The following is a 21552-nucleotide window of genomic DNA, read 5'->3' as shown; positions in this document are numbered from 1 at the left end:
CTAGGTAAATCTTAAATAACTAGGGTAAATCTTTTAAAATTCGATTTCAAGATAAAACAATACAACAAAAGAGAACTATCTAACAAATTGACACGTGGAATTTGCTATCTAACAAATTGACACATGAAATTTTTCTTATGAGATTGAACTAGGAGATGCCACCTCACCAAATCAGTGTCATAGAAGTTCTTCTTTTCTAATATATATTGATTGATATTGATCATATATTCCTATTTATTTTACCTTACTATTTAAAAATATGTCTTCTCAGTTTTCCTATATATATATATATATAATCACCGTTTCTTTTCTTCTTTCATTCAATTTCCATTTCCAAGCTTTGGCCTTTGTGTGTTGTGCTGTGTTTTCCTTCACGTAAACGCCGTTAGAAGCTGTCTATTTTCCATCCATCCATTTTCAAATTCCATTTCTCCCTTCATTTTCATCCCTCCTTTTTCTCTCCCTTTTCCCTTTCTTTTCCACTCTAGGGGTTTTCAATCTTCCTCAAATTCCCAATTCAACGACGTCGTTTCAAGATGATACCCCCGGGCCTCGAAGCGCTTCTCAACCGGAAACCCCCCAAGAACCACCGCAGTCCACAAACGAAAACGCTTCTTCCGGCGAGGAACAGCGATGGGGTTGAATCCCCTGGCCTCGTTGAAGCTCTTGTTCAACAAGGTCTCTACAATGTCCGCAATGTCTGCGTTCCTCAACATTCTCATGGGTTTGCGTTTCTCCAACAAGGCAACAACCATGGTGGACGTTCTCTTGGTGGTTACGGCAGCCGTGCTCTGCACCCTCGCGCGCAAGAATGCTGCCCTCGAGGTTTTTCGATTTCCCTTTTCCTTTTCCTCGAGGTTAATAATGCAATTGCAACTTGGGGAATGCTTAGGGTTTTGTGGTGCGGGTTCTTGGAAATAGGTTAATAATGCAATACTGAAGCAGCTTGCTACTGCTGTGATCAATTTGCTGACTACAGAATACACTTATTATTCCAGTTGATTCAATTTAGGGAGGGTTAATAGGCTTGGCTGCATGAAGCTTTAAGGTTTGCCCACTAGTTACTGGAATGTATAGTTTTTGAAGTCTGTATTTTTTTTCTTTTATTAGGTTGTTTTTGTTTCTGTTTTAAACTTGTGTACGATGGGTTGCAATTTGAACCGTTTCCACTCGTGACATTATGCAAATTCATTCTGAGTATATCTTAGAAACTTGGGAGTAGTAATTGGGTCTAGTGGAAGAGAATATATGAGCTCTGTGTGTGTTTAAGAGAGAGAGAGAGAGAGTGAGGAAGACTGAGAGAGTATACTGGTTCAAGAAGAAGCTATCTGTATCAATGTGTAATTCATAAGAAGCTCTGATGGCTTTTTACAATAGTTTTTAACATTCTTCCATAGCATTTCTGTAGCTTATATAGCACAAGGCAATTTGGAAAACCACTGCATTTTGGAACTGCAATTGCAAGCATGTCAGTTCATGGAATAATAGGTGTAACTTTGCAGTTTTTGTTACCAACACTAGGCACGCTAATTACTTTTATATGGTGGCCCTGTTCTGTTTTTTTACCTTGGTTGAAATATTTTCTTTTAAGATGAATTTGTCAAAAGCATGTATCATCATTGCAATCATCTTTCACTTTATTATAAACTTAATTTGACAAGGCCTGGCATATATGTATGAGTTTGCATGTCCCTACTACAGTGGCAATCTGATCTAATAAAACTGAAAAAATCAATAAAGAAACCCAAAACCAAACACACCAAAAACCCAATTTTTTTTTTCTTTTAAACTTTTCTGGATTTCATTTAGCATATTGACAAGGATGAGCCACTTCTTTCTCCAGTCTGGGTCGCAAGAAGAACTCTCCTGCGTCTAGACCTGTGACCAGATCCTACGTGAGGGGACATAGCACATTTATTATATATTTTGAGATTTATTTAATTTTGCATCCCTTTAAGAGAAAAAAAAGAAGATTCAAACTGAAAACTGATCCAATACAAGTCGCTTTAGATTGACTTGGATAGGATCAGAATTAAATTTATGATGGATTGAAATGGATGATAAAATAAGATAACTGAAAAATATTGGATTAGGTGATTTTTTATTTAAAAACCGATCTAATCAAATCCACTTACACCCTCTTCCTGTGTGCACGTGTTGGTTTGTGTATTCATTTACCCTGTCCTTCTTCTTTTTCTTCTTCTTACCTACTCACCTTTTATTTGACAGCAAATTGTGCTTCCTGTATTAAATTCTTTTTCTGATCAAAATAGCAGAGTTTGATATTATGCTTGTGAAGCACTATATAACATAGCTAAGGTGAGGATTTAATCACGGACCTATGAAAAGCTTCAATATGATAATATACAGTCCTCCATTATAAATTGGGTTTTGATGCTAGGTTGTGAGTGGAGATTTTATTATATACTTCAACCAGATATTTGATGCCTTATGCAGGCTTTCCTGACTCATATGGCAATGTACAAAGTGCTGCTCAGCTCTTAGACCGACTCGTGAAGGTCTAATAAGTTTCTCAACTCCAGCAAGCCTTTGAAAAGATCTACATGTGTTCACGCTTAAGAAATTTTCTAAATGGGAATCAATCAAATATTTATTCTCTTTAGATTAACTAATGCTTATATGTTGATCTATTAAAACAGGATATTGTGACTGAAAGTGACCAGTTCAGGTACACCTTCTCACTTCAATGCTATATGTTTCTCTGTACAACTGTATCTTGTGTTTTGATTTCAAAAGGCTTGTTGTAGGTCAACAGAAATATCTGAATGTAACTTCTACTGCTTCATACCAATCTTCTTTTATTTCTTGATCAGTTGATCTTCAGTATTGAAGAATCCATACCAGTGTTGAGGGAGTGCATGAGTGTATTGAATCCATTTGTTGGCCAGTTTTTGGAAGGATGGATTACTGTGTTGGACAGTGTCCCAAATATTGATATGCTGGGTTTTCTTCCTGATTTTCTTGACGGTAAGTATCCATTGAAGAATGCGGATTATTCTCCTTTTATACAATTTTAATGTAAACCAGTTAATCGTTTATAAACACCTCAGGTTTGTTTAATATGTTGAGCGATTCAAGTCATGAAATACGTCAACAAGCTGATTCTGCTCTTTCTGAGTTTCTTCAAGAGATTAGGATTAGGACCTCCTCAGCAAGGCTTAAGATAATGTATAATTTACATTTTGAATAACAAGGCTTCTGAACTATTCGACGCCCAATTCTGCTTTCGTTATCGTTTTTCCCTGTTAGCTAGTAGCCATGATTCCCGACGTTTATGTTTCCATCTTTTAGGGTCCATCTATTTACTGACTCCCTTTTGTTCCTGCCTTTTTTTTTTTCAATTAACTATGCTTTGCATCATTTTCACCTACTATTTTGTAACAAAAGCAACGTGTTTTGTTCATTAGTCATTTTCTGACTTGAGCAGTGCCACTGTTGAAGTCTGTAGATTATGGTCGAATGGCTGAAATTCTGGTCCAGAGGGCAGGTTCTCCAGATGAATTTACGAGGTTAACCGCTATCACATGGGTAAGTGGTATGGCAATGTTTTGACTTCTTAAACAAGTTTTTAGTTTCATCAAACTGTTGCTTAGTGTTTTGTTGATTTGTTGATTATTTTTTTCTTAAATAATGTCTCTGCTTTCTTGTTTTAACAGATAAATGAGTTTGTCAAACTTGCAGGAGACCAGCTTGTTCCATATTATGCTGACATTCTTGGAGCCATTTGGCCTTGCATATCTGATAAAGAGGAGAAAATTAGAGTGGTAGGCTTGTTTGAGCTATTCTTACTTTCATTCCCCTCCCTCATTTTTTCTTTTTGAATTTACTTTTCCAATTTTTGTTTTGTTTTGTCCCATATTTGATTTTATTGTAGCCTGCGATGCAAAATGATTAATTTGAAATATTTCTTGGCTTTAAGGTTGCCCGGGAAACCAATGAAGAGTTACGAGCAATCAAGGCTGATCCAGTAGAAGTTTTTGATGCAGGAGCAATCCTATCCATTACTAGGTGTAGTTTTTCTAACCTGGAAAAATGCTATGTTTGAATTTCAAAATACTTTTAATTGAAAAATTGTTTCTATCTATATTGGTGTGCACGCCTGAGAGGCTATTTAGACATGATTATGTGGGACCTTTCTGTTTAGCCAACTCTAGTTGGAGCTAATTATTTTGTAGAGGGATTTTGAGTGTTTTGATTTTTCAGGCAACTGTCTAGTGAATGGAAAGCCACTCAAATTGAAGCATTGCATTGGATATCAACCCTTTTAAGCATACATTGTACTGAGGTGACTAGATTGTTTGAATTCAGATTTCATTTTTATATATATTGAGGCTTCTATATATTGACATGTGGTGTTAATCTAGTTTCTCAATATGTCCCTTGAAGCCTATGTCATAGAGCTCAATTACATGCCTGTTTGGATATTTGCTGAAGTCAGTGAAAACACTTCTTTCATTATGTACTATATCATGGCAAGATTTTGATTATAGGTTCACTAAGAGCTCTATTTCTATTGAATAATGATGGACGCTACTTGGTTGTAACTATAAAATAATTCTACTATGCTCCTTTTATATTTTTTGGGTTTTCCCTAAATATCTAATGAGACTATGCTATTTCCATGAAGTTATTGTTTGACATGGTGGAGTTAATTATACTACCAAAATTTGCAATTTTATGTACTTAAGCTGCAATTCTGCAAATAGTTATGCCGTTGTCATAGTGAATGAATGATGTATAATTTGTTTAGCTATTGTTCGGCATTCTCTTTCTTTTATGTTTCAAGACTTTATTTTCTTAATGCCAATCAATTTTTGCAGTTGAAATGAAATGTTTTGTGGTGGGGCGATCTTCTTTATGTCCATATGACAGATTTCGGTGTCCAGCTCATATATTGACTTTCGTTGTCTGAAACAGGTTTTGACATACCTTGATGACATATTTGACACCCTACTCAAAGCACTTTCCGATCCATCTGATGAGGTAGTCTTGTGCTAACTGCATCTTCTCCCCCAACAAAATCCTATAATTTATTTCTCAAGATCTTTGTGCATGGTGAAGTTGTGATTTTTACATTTATAGATCATTTTTCTTACGTATAAAATATTTTTGAATAATGGGTGAATATCAACTTCAAGATTGCTTACCGATGAACGTTTATTTTATTTAAAATTTTGGGTGCATGATAATCTTGTTAATATTACATGGTTCATGATTGGATTTCTTAAATCCGCCTCTTTAGGCACAATCTTCTCTGATTTTGTTTTACTCAATAAATGAGAAATAAGAACAATCAAAGAACTCAGATACTCTAAAAATGAATTATGAGGAAACAGATGGGGAAAAATGATTAAATGATGTTTTTTTCCGGAATTTAGGTCTCTCGAAGTGCCTAGGACTTTCTTTCTAAACTTTACTGCTGTAACTGCTATACCTCAAGAGTTGATCTACATATCAGGTCTGAATACGTAAAAAATACAGTATACCTCCAGTTTCCATTTCTATCTTTGATTGTTACCTAATCGCCTTGTATTATGGATTGATAAGTACGGTTATAAGGCCATATAGATTTCCATATACGCCATCTTGAATATCAATGTTAAAAAATTGAACTGGATTGTTTTGTTGAACCGGTTGGGACCGTGATCTATGTTTAAAAATTATCTGGGTTAACCACTGTTAAATCAGGGTTGAATCACCAATTTAACTGGTTGAACTAATTGAGTCATGACCTGGAGATCAACGGTTTAATCTCTGGTTTGGTTTTCAAATATTGTTCAAGTTCTGACTGAATAAAGCGGTGATATTTTTTAAGTTTTCACTTGTGTTCTTCTGTCTTGTTTATTTGTGGAAATCAATGATTCACTTAAAGAGTCATTAATTCATCACAATCCTTTAATGTGAAATAGGTTGTGCTTTGAGTTCTTGATGTTCATGCGTGCATTGCAAGAGATCCTCAGCACTTCCGACTGCTTGTTTTTTTCCTAGTGCACAATTTTCGGCTAGATAATTCTCTTTTCAAGAAGTAAGATGTTTTTCTTCACGCTCTAGATTCTTTTAGTACGGCCCGCTTGTTTCTGCTTATTTTGTTAAATAATCACTTATTTAAAAAAACCACTTATGTATATTTTTACGTGTGTGTATGCTTTCGAAAAAAAAAACAAAATCGTAAAATAAGCAGAAATTTAATTATTTTCTTAAGCTATTTTGAGTAGCTTCTGATAAAATCAATTTTGGATGAGGAGAGAGAAATTGAGATCTATTTTTATGGTTACACTACTTGAATTCAAATTTACAATTTTATCGTAAAATAATTCTTTGAAAAAATAATTAGTCATAATTTTATGGCCTTTAGTGTAATTTTATATGAAAAAAGACATTTTATGGTTTTAGATCCAAACAATTTAAAATCAATTTTACTGTGAAAAACACTTATTATATTTGTATACAAATATAAATAAATTTCTGCTTTTAAAAAGTTCACCTAAAATATAATCAATTTTCGATTCAATTTTAAAATCACTTTTTTTCTAAGTAGAGACAAATGAGTCTTGAATTTGTGAAACTATGTAATTATTACTACTAATTTCACTTTTCCATTAATGAAAATTTTAATTTTTGTATATTAAATTCCAGGCGTGGTGCTTTGATAATCCGCAGTCTGTGTTCTTTTGAATGCCTAGAGAGTCTACCAGGAAGTTTCGACAATACTAGAAGGAGAATCAGATTTGGATTTTGCATCACTTATGGTTCAGGTTTGTGAGTCTTCCCTAGAGCTAAATCAAAGGCTGCAATGAACTTCAAGTTGCTGTTTTATTATTATACTGCGTTATGGAATTATGGGGATGGAAGAGAGAGAACTATTTTCCTTTATGGGTGGGCTTTGGTTTGCACCCTCATTACACAACTGGCTTAATTGTTTGGGTTACATGTAGTATTATAGACTTTTATGTTGAATAATGTGGATACACCCAACATTCATGTTCTTAAAATAAATATTGTACTTCAATGAAATTAGAAGCACAATATCTCAAAGGTCACGGCTTCTGTTATTTGGTGGAAAATTGTTTCCTTGTTAACTTAATAGTGCTGAACGGTCCTCTGTTGTAGGCTACAATAAATTTTATAGAACTAAAGTGGTTAGTGAGTAGTGACTAATGTATAACTATTCTAGGTGATTTTGAGATACACAGTTCTTGGACACTTATCAATAGTATGTTTTTTGTTGTGCTTGTTTAATTGTTCTTTTACTATATCTTTTCATTAAGTCTGACATTTAGGCAACCCTATGTAGTGAGTGAAACAGTATTCATCTGCATCCGCTTTTTTTTTTTTTTTTTTCCTTTGTTAAATTTTCAGGCTCTGAATTTGATCTTACTTACATCATCGAAATTATCTGAGATTCGAGATCTTTTGAAGCAATCACTGGTTAATCCTGCACGGAAGGACTAGTATGTGTCTCTGTATGCCTCTTGGTGTCATTCTCCAATGGCAATTATAAGTCTTTGCTTTTTAGCACAGGTAGATATCTGTAACTTGGTTATGATTATTGGTTTCTATTTTAAGTCTCTTTCTCTAGCACATGTGCACATGGATACACCCACACAACAATTTCTATTTGTGGATATTAGCTTTACGGCTTTACCCTCTAGAATAAAAACATAATGCTATTTATATATGAAGTAAATTAAGAAATAGCAATAACATTCTTTAATTTTTATGACCTTTGATTTCACAGATAACTCACCTCGCTAATTGGTAGTAGAGCACTCCCATATAAATCGTTCTTGGTGACATTATCAAAATTCTGTGGAAACTGCACAAAAGCAATTTCATGGCCTTTCTCTTCATCCATGAAAATGCTCCCTTTGTGTGATAATAATTTTGCATCTTCCTTAACAGACTTACAGACATGCAGTGCTGTGATTCAATCTCTGGTTGAGGAGGATATACATGTCAAGTTTCTGGTCCATCTGGATAAATTGATTCGCTTGATGGAAACTCCAATCTTTGCTTATCTTAGATTACAGGTACTGAATTCAAACAGACTGTTTCATGAATATACATCTTTAAATGTCTCGTAATTGCATATATTTTGTACTTAAGTCTGGTATAATATGATTAATATGGAGATGTTGATTATGTTTATGATGATTAAACTTAAAGATCTTCAATCTCTTGTAATAATCACTATTATTATTATTTTTGCTTTTTTGGGCCATACTTTTACTATTTTATCCCTATATGTCAGTAATAATGTAATGTATCTTTCAGCAATTTCAGGCTTCATTTATCTTACCACCAGCCAAATATTAAAAAGGGCTACCTGTTTGTATCAAACCTCAAGTAGACATTTAATCCTTGATAAACATACTTCTAACACAATCCTTTTTAAATCTTTAATTCTTAACTTAAAAGATGAAGGTTAGTTTATAAGTGGGAAAATTTCTCTCATGGCCTTAGAGGCAGTTAGTTTTGATATGCTGTTGGTTAACAACTTCATTCAGTTAGTGTAGTTTGAAGCTTCTCATGTAAGCTAACTACAAAGGCAAGGCTCTTTTATAAAGAGAGTAGCACTTGTATCATTCACCATGATTCAATAACAGAATAACTGATTTAATTTAGTTACACTTTCTCGCTCTCCCTCTACCTCTCTACCTTTGTAACATAGTATCAGAGCATACAAAGTGTCTGAGCCAGTTTGAATAGACAAATAGAGAGGGATCACAGTTTCTTGAGATAAAGCCAAACTATAAAGGGTAGATCGTAGTCTCTGATACGAGGGACCTGTTTCAAGTTATATAAGGCTTTATGAAGACGACAATGTTTCATCAAGTAGATGGCTCATCCTCAGATAAGATGTCTTTGTTACATTTATAGTATCAGGCTGAGTCATTTACAGATGATCCAGTGGTAGTCAGCTTAAATGCCAATACCATGCTTTTGGAAAGAAAGGATGTTATCCAATTAAGCAATAGACGGACAAGCTTGAATCCGATTAACAAGATTTTCTAAGAAGTAATTATGGAGAGGAATGGCTTACATGCAGGACTATAAAGCAATGCTATTCACTCAATGCGTAATTGGATAACATTTCACTATTTTTCATATTAGATCATCCTGAACTCTAATTTGATGAGATACTTGTAGTTATGTGTAAAACTACATTTTCAATTCATGGGAAATTAAATTCTTGATTTTCTATGGTTTATCATCATTTAGTATTAATCTTACTATTATTAAAGCCATGGTATGCATGTAAAAGTTTTATTACCAGCCACTGACACTGACTTATCTGTTGTTGAGCAGATTTTGTTATTCCAGAAGGTTGGTTCCATTTCTTTCAGCAGTTCATTTAGATGTTTGTGTATAGTGGAGCTCTAAACTTTAATCCTTGGAGATAGATGAAATTTTAAATGAGGTTAGTCCCTTCCTTATTTTATCACATCTTGTAACTGAGTAGAAACTTGAGTATTGAAGAAGAAGAATTATTCCCATAAAGTAAATTATGTAACTTATTATGAATTATGAATTATTACATGGTATTTTTATTTTTATAAAATACGAAAATTAAAATTAAAAATATATGTAGCTGGTTGGATTTTAGTTGGTTTTTTGTTGTTGAAAATTGAAATAGAATCAAGAGACCTATGTGTCGCGTGCTTCTTTCATTTGTTTGCATTGCAGTTAAAACAAAATTAAAACCCACGGCTTGTTACGCATGATTGCCTCTTGGCTTCATCTTTACGCATTAGGCACATCATAAATACTTGACCACTTCAATTTTACCCCCAATTTAAAGAAATATATAGCTAATGAAAGTGTCGCCAAGAACACATAATTGTGTTTGAAAGAAAATTATAAATCACAAATCACCGAGGTATCCCATTATGGTGAGGTTGCTTGAGGTGATCATGGCCCATGTGATTTCAGAAATGCCTAATTGTGATTATAAGAGGGAAATATTAAATCACAGATCACTGAGGCATCCAGATGTAGCGAGGTTGCTAGGTGTTAGAAGTCCCACATTGGCTAGAGATAGAGCATAGATAGCCTTTATAAGGGTAGTGCAAACCTCAACTCTTGAGCTAGCTTTTGTGGTTGAGTATAGGCCTCCCAATTTCTAATATGGTATCAGAGCCTATCCTAGATCCATTTGTTGTTTGTTGTGGAGACTTCCCATATTCTGGGCACCCGTTGTTGTTGATCCCACGTTCCAGGTTGTTCAGTCCTGGACGTGAGGGGGTGTGTTAGAAGTCCCACATTGGCTAGAGATAGAGCATAGATAGTGCAAACCTCAACTTTTGAGCTAGCTTTTGTGGTTGAGTATAGGCCTCCCAATTTCTAATACTAGGGGTGATCATGACCCATTTGATTTTGGAAACACATAATTATGATTAGAAGGAAATTATAATTGTGATTTCTGGGAAATGATAAATCACAGATCACTGATGCATCCCAATATGCTGACGTTGCTTGAGGTGATCATGACCCATGTGATTTCCGAAACACGTAAGCGCTTTTATTTGAGGAAAATTATAAATCACATATCACCGAGGCATCCCAATATAGTGAGGTTGCTTTAGGTGATCATGACCCATGTGATTTCGGAACTACATAATTGTCATTGGAGGGAAATTATAAATCACAGATTACCGAGGCATCCCAATATAGGGAGGTTGCTTGAGATTATCGTGACCCATGTGATTTGGAAACACACTTGTTATTGGTGGGAAATTATAAATCACAAATCACCCTAAAATGAGAATGATGAGAGAATGTTAATCATGTAAATTATGACCCTTAAGTCTTGAGAATGCTAATTCTGATTATGGACCCTTGTTGCCTTTTGGGTAATGATAATTTGAGGGCTGACCCTTTTGATGGTAATCATCAATGCGAGTTCGTAAAATAAGTCCCTAAAACGAGATGGTTAATCATGTAAATTACGACCCTTAAGTCTTGAGAATGCTAATTCTGATTAAGGACCCGGGTTGCCTTTTGGGTAATGATAATTTGAGGGCTGACCCTTTTGATGGTAATCATCAATGCGAGTTTGTAAAATAAGTCCATAAAATGACATGGTTAATCATGTGAACAATGACCGTGACGTAGTAAGAATGCTATTCTGATTATGGACCCTTGTTGCCTAATAATTTGTGGGTAGACATTTTTGATGGAAATCTTCTATAGGAATCACTAAAACGAGATGGTTAATCTTGTGAACAATGTACCTAGAGTCGTGAGAATGCTAATTCTGATTATGGACCCTTGTTGCCTTTCGAATAATGATAATTTGTGGGCTGACCCTATTGACGGAAATCACCAATGCTTGCCCCTAAAACGAGTCCCTAAAACGAGACGATTAAACATGTAAACAATGACCCTAAAGTCGCGAGAATATCAATTTCGATTATAGACCCTTGTTGCCATTCGGATAATGATTATTTGAGGGTCGACCCTTTTGATGGAAATAATTAAAGTGTGTCCCTTAAACGAGATGGTAAATCATGTGAACTATGACCCTGAAGTCGTGAGAATGCTAATTCTTATTTTGGATCCTTGTTGCCTTTCGGATAATGATAATTTGAGGGTTGACCCTTTTGATGGAAATCATTAAAGTGATTCCCTAAAACAAGATGGTATATCGTGTGAACAATGACTCTAAAGTCGTGAGAATGCTAATTCTGATTATGGACCCTTGTTGCCTTTCGGAAATGATAATTTGAGGGTTGAGTGTTTTGATGGAAATCATCAAAGTGAGTCCCTACAACGAGATGGTAAATCTTGTCAACAATGACCCTAAAGTCGTGGGAATTCTAACTGTGATTATGGACCCTTGTTGCCTTTCGGATAATGATAATTTGAGGGTTGACCCTTTTGATGGAAATCATGAAAGTGATTCCCTAAAACGAGATGGTATATCGTGTGAACAATGACTCTAAAGTCGTGAGAATGCTAATTTTGATTATGGACCCTTGTTGCCTTTCGGAAATGATAATTTGAGGGTTGACTGGTTTGATGGAAATCATCAGTCCCTACAACGAGATGGTAAATCATGTCAACAATGACCCTAAAGTCGCGGGAATTCTAATTGTGATTATGGACCCTTGTTGCCTTTCGGATAATGATAATTTGAGGGTTGGCTGTTTTGATGGAAATCATCAAAGTAAGTCCCTAAAACGAGATGGTGAATCATGGACCCTAAAGTCGTGTGAATGCTAATTCTGATTATAGACCCTTGTTGCCTTTCCAATAATGATAAGTTGAGGGTTGACTCAAATTTGGTGGCAGAATAGTTTTCTACCAAGGTACCTTTCCTTGCTGTTCTTTGTCTTGGTCTATTTCCTTTATTGTTTTCTTTGAAATCTTGGATGTGTATGTCTGACCTTACGAAATCACGTGATGTTTTTCCTAGGCTTTTGTCCATTGCTGAAGAGACTTTAGCAGAATTAATATTTAAGGCTACATTTGGAACTACTGTTGAGCGAGTCCTGATGCCTGAAATGAAGGTGATCCAATAACTTACTTTTTTTGATCAACTAGTTGTTTTATTTTTCAATTTATTTACGTATCAGACAAAATAGCTAAATATGAACCAAATTGGCATCTTTAAATCACACCCCAGCTGCTGATAGGTTTTTTTTAATATGGGTTTCTCTTCTATTTTTAAATTGCTGTGCTTGTTTCTATGGATGGCATAATCAACAACAATCTCTATAGGTTGCCGAAATTCTTTAATCATAGGCCTTCTCGGTATTGTGATAACCAAGCAGTCGACATTTTGAATGTGCTTCCCACAGACAACGGTGGAAAGAGCTTCTTTTTATGCAGGTAAAGCTACTTAGTGTGTAAGAATGATGGGGGTGTGCGCTACAAATCTGGAACAGGTAAGAGGGTGAGTGTCGTGCCTTTTATTAGCTTTAAAAAATAGGGTTGGATGAAGGCCCACCTGTCTTTTCAAGCCAAGTTGCTTAATTTCTTATAAATGTTAATTTGCAGATGGTTTTCTATATCCTTGAAGCTTGGAATTAGACAAGCAAGCTCGCTGTGCATAGATAACATTAAATCTTGTTGATTTATTTGGTAATTTTTCTCTCGTTTCTTTTATTTGGGCATTATGATTTTCATGATAACATGCAAATTGGAAGAGGTGCCTTTAAAGTGGTGATATTTAAGCATAAGGAAATTTCCGATTCCTAACTAATTGACGGAAAGAATAAATTGATAGGGATTGACGACATTAGGATATTGGAACCATTGGGTCGAATAGTTGCCATTAGACGGTGTTGAATAAATTCTTGGTGGGATGATGTTCTTCCTTGGAAGAGGTGGCGATCAGCGGTGGCAGATACACTATGTGATTAAGTTGTAGGTATAATTTAAATCATTATTGCCTTTTCGTTCAAATTTCAGATTATCTAAGATCTTAAATTTGTTGCTCTGTTTTTATCCGTTATGAATAGATATCACTGTTTTAAATGATATTGGGGCAGATTGTGCGGAAGAGGTTGAAGCAAGGTGAGATCGTGGCACTTCTAAGTATGTCGAGCATGGGTGTTGCTAGCATTGAAATGGTATGTTTTCTGTTTTTGTGTGTGCTTATTTATCCTTGTTTCTATATCTATTTCTGAACTGCGCCTGTGGTTAAATTAATGTAGGCCTAATTATGTTAGTTAAAATGTTCCTGTAACAGTTAAGTTGTGGTTTAACCACTGATTAATTTAATATTTGGTAATTAACTAGGTAAATTGTTTTCGATAATCACATACAGGGGCACAAAAGGCCAATGGTTGGCTCAAAACTCTGGCTTTGATGAACTGCACTCACAGCACTGACCAGGGCTCTAAAGGGTCGTTGAAGAAAACACTCTCATTAACAAGGTATGAATATCTAAACCCCAAACCCATGTTTTAGATTCTATTTTGCTTATCTGATTCAATGGTTTTAGTTAGATAAGCAAATTTTATGGTCTTGCGTTCCTGCTTTACTTGAATAAAGTTATGAGTTAAAGATTTGCTTGTGTTCATTTTGTTGTGAAATTTTGACTACCTGTTACTCTCTGATTTAGTGGTTATTGGGTACAAAAACTTGCTAGAGTTTCAAACATGTTTTTGAGTTTTCTTTGATTAAGGATGTACTAGCAGTTTTCTTTAATTGGGGTTCTGAATTTCCTTTAATACCTAGTTTAATTATATTTTAGTAACAATTTTCTCAATATTGAAGCTGGGCATATTCAGGTTGATTTATTAGTTTTGACTATTTTGTACGGTAAATGTGCAGTACGGTTTTACAACATTTTTGTTATTTCAAATGTTGTATGGGTCACTATTAAATCGCTTTCCATATAAAAGCGTTTTATAATGTGTATCAGAATAACTATAAATGTTTTCATGATATAGCGCTTTTTATAAGACCCAAAAGCTCTTTAAGGACCTACTAAGGCCCCGTTTGGAAACACAGCTTAATTAAGCGCTTATGGTCATAAGCGCTTTTGACATAAGCGCTTATTCATAAGTTATTTTAAAAATTTTATTGAAATAAATCGAAAATAAGTTATATATAAGCATAAGATCTTTTTCATAAGCTATCCTGAATAGCTTATGAAAAAAAGCTCAAAACAGCTTATGGTAGACCATAAGCTGTTTGTATAAGCTCTCCCAAACACTGACATAAGAGCTTATGCTATCAGATAAGCTCAAATAAGCTCTTCCCAAGCTGTTTGCATAAGCTCTCCCAAACACTGACATGTGAGTATTGATTTAATGTTATATCATATAATCAACTCCCGTTCAAACCTGTAATAATTGTCTGTGTTATTATTGAAAGCACAGTAATTTGTTCATGTTTTGACTTTTTGTTTTGCAAGGTAGGATGGTTTCTTAGTAAATTAAACAATACAAGCACATGTTTATTCCTCATTAATTGCTGCTATAAGCTGGAGTGACCTTGTCAAATAACAACTTATCCCAAAAGCTTAAGCTGTTGGGTAAGGGCCACTTTAATGGTTTTATATTATATTCTAACAGACCTGTTTCTTCTTGCTTCTTTGTTTGTTCGTTTTTTCGGTGATGTTATTTCTTGATTTTTTTGTAATACAACAAGTAATAGCACGGGTCATTAATAATTTGATTTACTAGATAGTAGATACTAAGCTATCTTATTCCTTCTTAGTTTATATTGAAACTAATTGTAAGTTTAGTAGCTGTTTATACTTTATAATATATACCTTTTAGTTTTATATGAAACATACTCAAATAGTCTTCTCATGTGCATTGGCAGTGCCTTGATTTATTGTTGTACTAGGTTCGCACCCCAGCAGTTGGCAGATACACTATATGATTCACCTTATCACATGGCTGCAATGGTAATTGAAAGTCAAAAGTATGAGGCCATGGTGAGAAGATAGAACTGGGATCAAATTGCAACTACTGATACATACTGTTCCTGTTTTCTTTTGTACAAAATAAATAAAATTGAGGCATTGTTATAGGTGCAGGCTGATTTATGGAGTGTTGGGGCAATATTGTATCAGTTAGTGATTGGGAGGCAGCCATTCAATAGAAATATCAATTTTGCAGGTAGTGAAGAGGCAAAAGTACATTAACTATTTTTTTAATCAACTTTTAAAAGATTATAGTTACGTATGTATTGTTTTTTATGTTTTCGTAAGTAATATTTATTTTTTTAACGTAAATATCTTTCTTATCCATCAATATCATTTGTTTTTTCAGCTTTTTCAAATTATTTTGTCATGTACTGAACTGCACCGTCCACCAAAGGCTTTGAAAGAGCTACAATCTGATTGCTTGAATCTTAGCACAAGCCTTTTACATCGAAATCCAGGTATTTATTTCAACTATATTTCATGTGCATTTGTACTTAATTATTCTTCTGCAATGCTTTGTGAATGTGTACAAGTGATGGGTCTAAGGTTGAAATTTTATGATACATATATTTTGTATTACAGTTAGAGCTCATTTAGAAAACTTTTCCGAACTTGGACTTCAACGTGCAGAGGAAAGATTGACATTGAAGGAGTTCTCCAATCACAATTTTCTACGGGATCTCAGGTCATATTTTTCTTCTATTTTCAATTTCAATTCATGTATCCATGTTTCATTTTCTTTCCATGTTAGGGCTACTTGTTGTAGTCTCATATTCTTAGCTTATAGGTGATAGGTCAGTGGTGAATATTGAGCAGTCTCAGTTATATCAGTCAGAAAGGTCAATGGTTCATCAAGTAGATGGATCTGCCTCTGATAATATGTCTTTGTTACATTTATAGTATCAGGCTGAGTCATTTACAGATGATCCAGTGGTAGTCACCTTAAATGCCAATACCATGCTTTTGGAAACACATAATTATGATTAGAAGGACATTATAATTGTGATTTCTGCGAAATGATAAATCACAAATCACCGATGCATCCCAATATGGTGACGTTGCTTGAGGTGATCATGACCCATGTGATTTCCGAAACACGTTAGCGCTTTTATTTGAGGAAAATTTTAAATCGCATATCACCAAGGCATCCCAATATAGTGAGGTTGCTTTAGGTGATCATGAGCCATGTGATTTTGGAACCACATAATTGTGATTGGAGGGAAATTATAAATCACAGATTACCGAGGCATCCCAATATAGTGAGGTTGCTTGAGATTATCGTGACCCATGTGATTTGGAAACACATAATTGTGATTGGAGTGAAATTATAAATCACAAATCACTGAGGCTTCCCAATATGGTGAGATTCTTTGAGGTGATGCTGACCCATGTGATTTGGAAACACATAATTGTGATTGGAGTGAAATTATAAATCACAAATCACTGAGGCTTCCCAATATGGTGAGATTCTTTGAGGTGATGCTGGCCCATGTGATTTCGAAAACACATATTGTGATTATTGGAGGGAAATTACAAATTACAGGTCACCGATGAATCCCAATATAGTGAGGTTGCTTGAGGTGATCACGATCCATGTGATTTCGGAAACACAATTGTTATTGGAGGGAAATTATAAATCACAAATCACCCTAAAACGAGAATGTTTAGAGAATGTTAATCATGTGAACAACAAACCTAAAGTCGCAAGAATGCTAATTTGAGGGCTGTCACTTTTAATTGAAATCATCAATGCGAGTCCCTAAAACGAGATGGTTAATGAAGTGAACAATAAGACCCTAAAGTCGCGAGAATGCTAGTTCTGATTATGTACCCTTGTTGCCATCCAGATAATGATTATTTGAGGGCTGACCCTTTTGATGGGAATCATCAATGCGGGTCCTTAAAACGAGAATGCTAATTCTGATTATGGACCCTTGTTTGCTTTAGAAATATGATAATTTGAATGCTGACCCTTTGGATGAGAATCATCAATGCGAGTCTCTAACACGAGATGGTTTATTATGTGAACAATGACACTGAAGTTGCGAGATTGCTAAATCTGGTTATGGACCCTTGTTGCCTTTCGAGTTATGATAATTTGAGGTCTGACACTTTTGACGAAAATCATTAATGCGAGTCCGTAAAACAAGTCCCTAAAGCGAAATGGTTAATCATGTGAATGATGACCATAAAGTAGTGAGATGACTAATTTTCATTGTGGACCCTTGTTGCTTTTCGGATAATGATAATTTGAGAGCTGACCCTTTTGATGGAAATCATCAATGCGAGCCCCTAAACAAGTCCCTATACCGAGATAGTTAATCTTGTGAACAATGATGACCTTAAAGCCATTTGATTGCTAATTCTGATTATTGACCCTTGTTACCTATTTAATTAGAATTTGAGATAAGACCCTTCTGACAGAAATCATCATTGCGAGCCACTAAATTATGATGGTTAATCATGTGAACAATGATACCAAAAGTCGTGAGATTGCAAATTCTTATTATGGACCGTTGTTGGTTTTCGAATGATGATAATTTGAGGTCTGACCCTTTTGACGAAAATCATCAATGGAAGTCCATAAAACAAGTCGTTAAAGCGAAATGCTTAATTATGTGAACAATGACCCTAAAGTCGTGAGTTGGCTAATTCTAATTATGGACCCTTGTTAGCTTTCGGGTAATTATAATTTGAGGGCTGACCCTTTTGATGGTAATTATCAATGCGAGTTCGTAAAATGAGTCTCTAAAACGACATGGTTAATCATGTGAACAATGACTGTGAGGTAGCGAGAATGCTATTCTGATTATGGACCATTGTTGCCTTGCGAATAATAATAATTTGAGGGTAGTCATTTTTTATGGAAATCTTCAATAGTAATCGCTAAAACGAGATGGTTAATCTTGTGAACAATGTACCTTAGGTCGTGAGAATGCTAATTCTGATTATGGACCCATGTTGCCTTTCGAAAAATGATAATTAGGGGGTTGACCCTCTTGACGGAAATCATCAATACTTGCCCCTATAACGAGATGATTAATTATGTGAAGAATGACCCTAAAATCGCGAGAGTATCAATTTTGATTATAGACCCTTGTTGCCTTTCAGATCATGATTATTTGAGGGTTGACCCTTTTGATGGAAATCAATAAAGTGAGTCCCTAAAATGAGATGGTAAATCATGTGAACAATGACTCTAAAGTCGTGAGAATGCTAATTCTTATTATGGACCCTTGTTGCCTTTCGGATAATGATAATTTGAGGGTTGACCCTTTTGATGGAAATCATTAAAGTGAGTCCCTAAAACGAGATGGTAAATCATGTGAACAATGACCCTAAAGTAGTGAGAATTCTAATTCTCATTTTGGACCCTTTTTGCCTTTCGGATAATGATAATTAGAAGCTTGACTGTTTTGATGGAAATCATCAAAGTGAGTCCCCAAAACGAGATGGTAAATCATGTGAACAATGACCCTAAAGTCCCGGGAATTCTAATTGTGATTATGGACCCTTGTTGCCTTTCGGATAATGATAATTTGAGGGTTGGCTGATTTGATGGAAATCATCAAAGCGAGTCCCTAAAATGTGATGGTAAATGATGTGACCTAAAGTCGTGAGAATGCTAATTCTGATTATAGACCCTTGTTGCCTTTCGAATAATGATAATTTGAGGGTTGACTCAAATTTGGTGTCAGACTAGTTTTCTACCAAGGTACCTTTCTTTGCTGTTCTTTGTCTTGGTCTATTTCCTTTATTGTTTTCTTTGAAACCTTGTATGTGTATGTCTGACCTTACGAAATCACGTATTGTTTTTCCTAGGCTCTTGTCCATTGCAGAAGAGACTTTAGCAGAATTAATTTTTCAAGGCTACAGTTGGAACTGCTGTTGGGTGGGTCCTGATGCCTGAAATGAAGGTGATCCACTAACTTACTTTTTTTTTATCAACTAGTTGTTTTATTTTTCAATTTATTTCCTTATCAGACAAAATGGCTAGGATCCACTAGTTGTCATCTTTAAATAACACCCCAGCCGTTGATAGGTTTTTTCTTTTAATATGTGTTTCTCTTCTATTTTTAAATTGCTGTGCTTGTTTCTATTGATGGCATAATCAATGAACAATCTCTACCGGTTGCCGAAATTCTTTAATCATAGGCCTTCTCGGTATTGTGATAACCAAGAAGTCGACATTTTGAATGTGCTTCCCATAGACAATGGTGGAACCTTAGAGCTTCTTTATATGCAGGTAAAGCTACTTAGTGTGTAAGAATGATGGGGGTGTGTTCGCTACAAATCTGGAACATGTAAGAGGGTGAGTGTCGTGCCTTTTATTAGCTTTAAAAAAATAGGGTTGGATGAAGGCCCACCTGTCTTTTCAAGTAAAGTTGCTTAATTTCTTATTCATGTGAATTTGCAGATGGTTTTCTATATCCTTGAAGCTTGGAATTAGACGAGCAAGATCACTGTGCAGAGATAACTTCAAATCTTGTAGATTTATTTGGTCATGTTTCTCTCTTTTCTTTTATTTGGACATTATGATTTTCATGATAACATGCAAACTGGGACGGGGTGCCTCAAAAGTGGTGATTTTTAAGCATAAGAAAATTTCAGATTCCTAAGTAGTTAACGGAAAGAATAAGAAAATTTCAGATTCCTAAGTACCTTACTATTATTTAAGCCATGATATCCATGTAAAAGTTTTACACCAGGCCACTGACACTGGATTATTTATTGTTGAGCAGATTTTGTTATTCCGGAGGGATGATTCATTTCTTTCAGCAGTTCATTTAGAGGTTCATGTGTATAGTGGAGCTCTAAACTTCAATCCTTTCATATAGTTGGAACCTGAAATGAGGTTAGTCCATTCCTTATTTTATCACATCTTGTAACTCAATAGAATTTTCTGTATTGATAATTTAAGGGCTGACCCTTTTGCTGAAAATTATCAATGCGAGTCGCTAAGACGAGATGGTTAATTATGTGAAAAATGACCCTAAAGTCGTGGAATGCTTATTTTGATCTTAAACCCTAGTTGTCATTTCAAAAAAGATAATTTGAGTCCCGCCCCTTTTGACGGAAATCATGAATGTGAGTCCATAAATCGGATCCCTAAGCCGAGATGGTTAATGACGTGAACAATGACCCTAAAGTCGTGAGATGACTAATTCTCAATATGGACCCTAGTTGCCTTTCAGATAATGATAATTTGAGGGCTAACAGTTTTGATGGAAATCATTATCGCGAGTCCCTCAAACGAGTCCCTTAAACAAGATGGCTAATCATGTGAACAATGACCTTGAAGTTAAGGGAATGCTATTTCAGATTATGGACCATTAATAATAATTCCAGGCCTGACTGTTTTGATGGAAATCATCAATAAATAAGTCCCTAAAACGAGATTGTTAATCATGTAAACAATGACCTTAAAGTCATAAGAATGCTAATTCTGATTATGGATCCTTGTTGCCTTTCGATTAATAATTTTGGGTTGACCCTTTTGAAGGAAATCATCAATGCGAGTCCCTAAACAAGTCCCTAAAACGAGATGGTGAATCATGTGAACAATGACCCTAAAGCCGTTAGATTGCTAATTCTAATTATTAACCCTTGCTGCCTTTTTAATAACAATTTGAGAGATGACCCTTTTGACGGAAATCATCATTGTGAGCCCCTAAATTGAGTCCCTAAATTATGAAGGTTAATCATGTGAACAATGATACCAAAGTTGTGAGATTGCAAATTCAGATTATGACTCTTGTTGCCTTTCAAATAATGATAATTTTAGGGCGGACACTTTTTATGGAAATCATCAATGCGAGTCCCTAAAACGAGATGGTTAATGAAGTGAACATTAAGACCCTAAAGTTGCAAGAATGCTAATTCTGATTATGGACCCTTGTTGCCTTTTGAATAATAATTTGAGAGATGACCCTTTTGACGGATATTATCAATGCGAGTCTCTAAAATAAGTCCCTAAATTATGATGGTTAATCATGTGAACAATGATACCAACAGTCGTGAGAATGAAAATACTTATTATGGACCGTTGTTTGTTTTCGAATGATGATAATTTGAGGTCTGACCCTTTTGACGGAAATCATTAATGCGAGTCCATAAAACAAGTCCCTAAAGCGAAATGGTTA

General features: G+C 35.0%; 1 pseudogene; it reads left to right on the top strand.

Moving 5' to 3' along the window:
• Positions 1-324: 324 nt before the first annotated feature.
• LOC130725418 (protein VAC14 homolog) lies at positions 325-16396 on the top strand (annotated as a pseudogene).
• The last annotated feature ends 5156 nt before the right edge of the window (positions 16397-21552 follow it).

The sequence above is a fragment of the Lotus japonicus genome, chromosome 6, assembly GCF_012489685.1.
Source record: "Lotus japonicus ecotype B-129 chromosome 6, LjGifu_v1.2".
Classification (NCBI taxonomy): Eukaryota; Viridiplantae; Streptophyta; class Magnoliopsida; order Fabales; family Fabaceae; genus Lotus; species Lotus japonicus.
The sequence above is the reverse complement of the archived record's forward strand: the minus strand, read 5'-3'. Positions and strand labels throughout refer to the sequence as shown.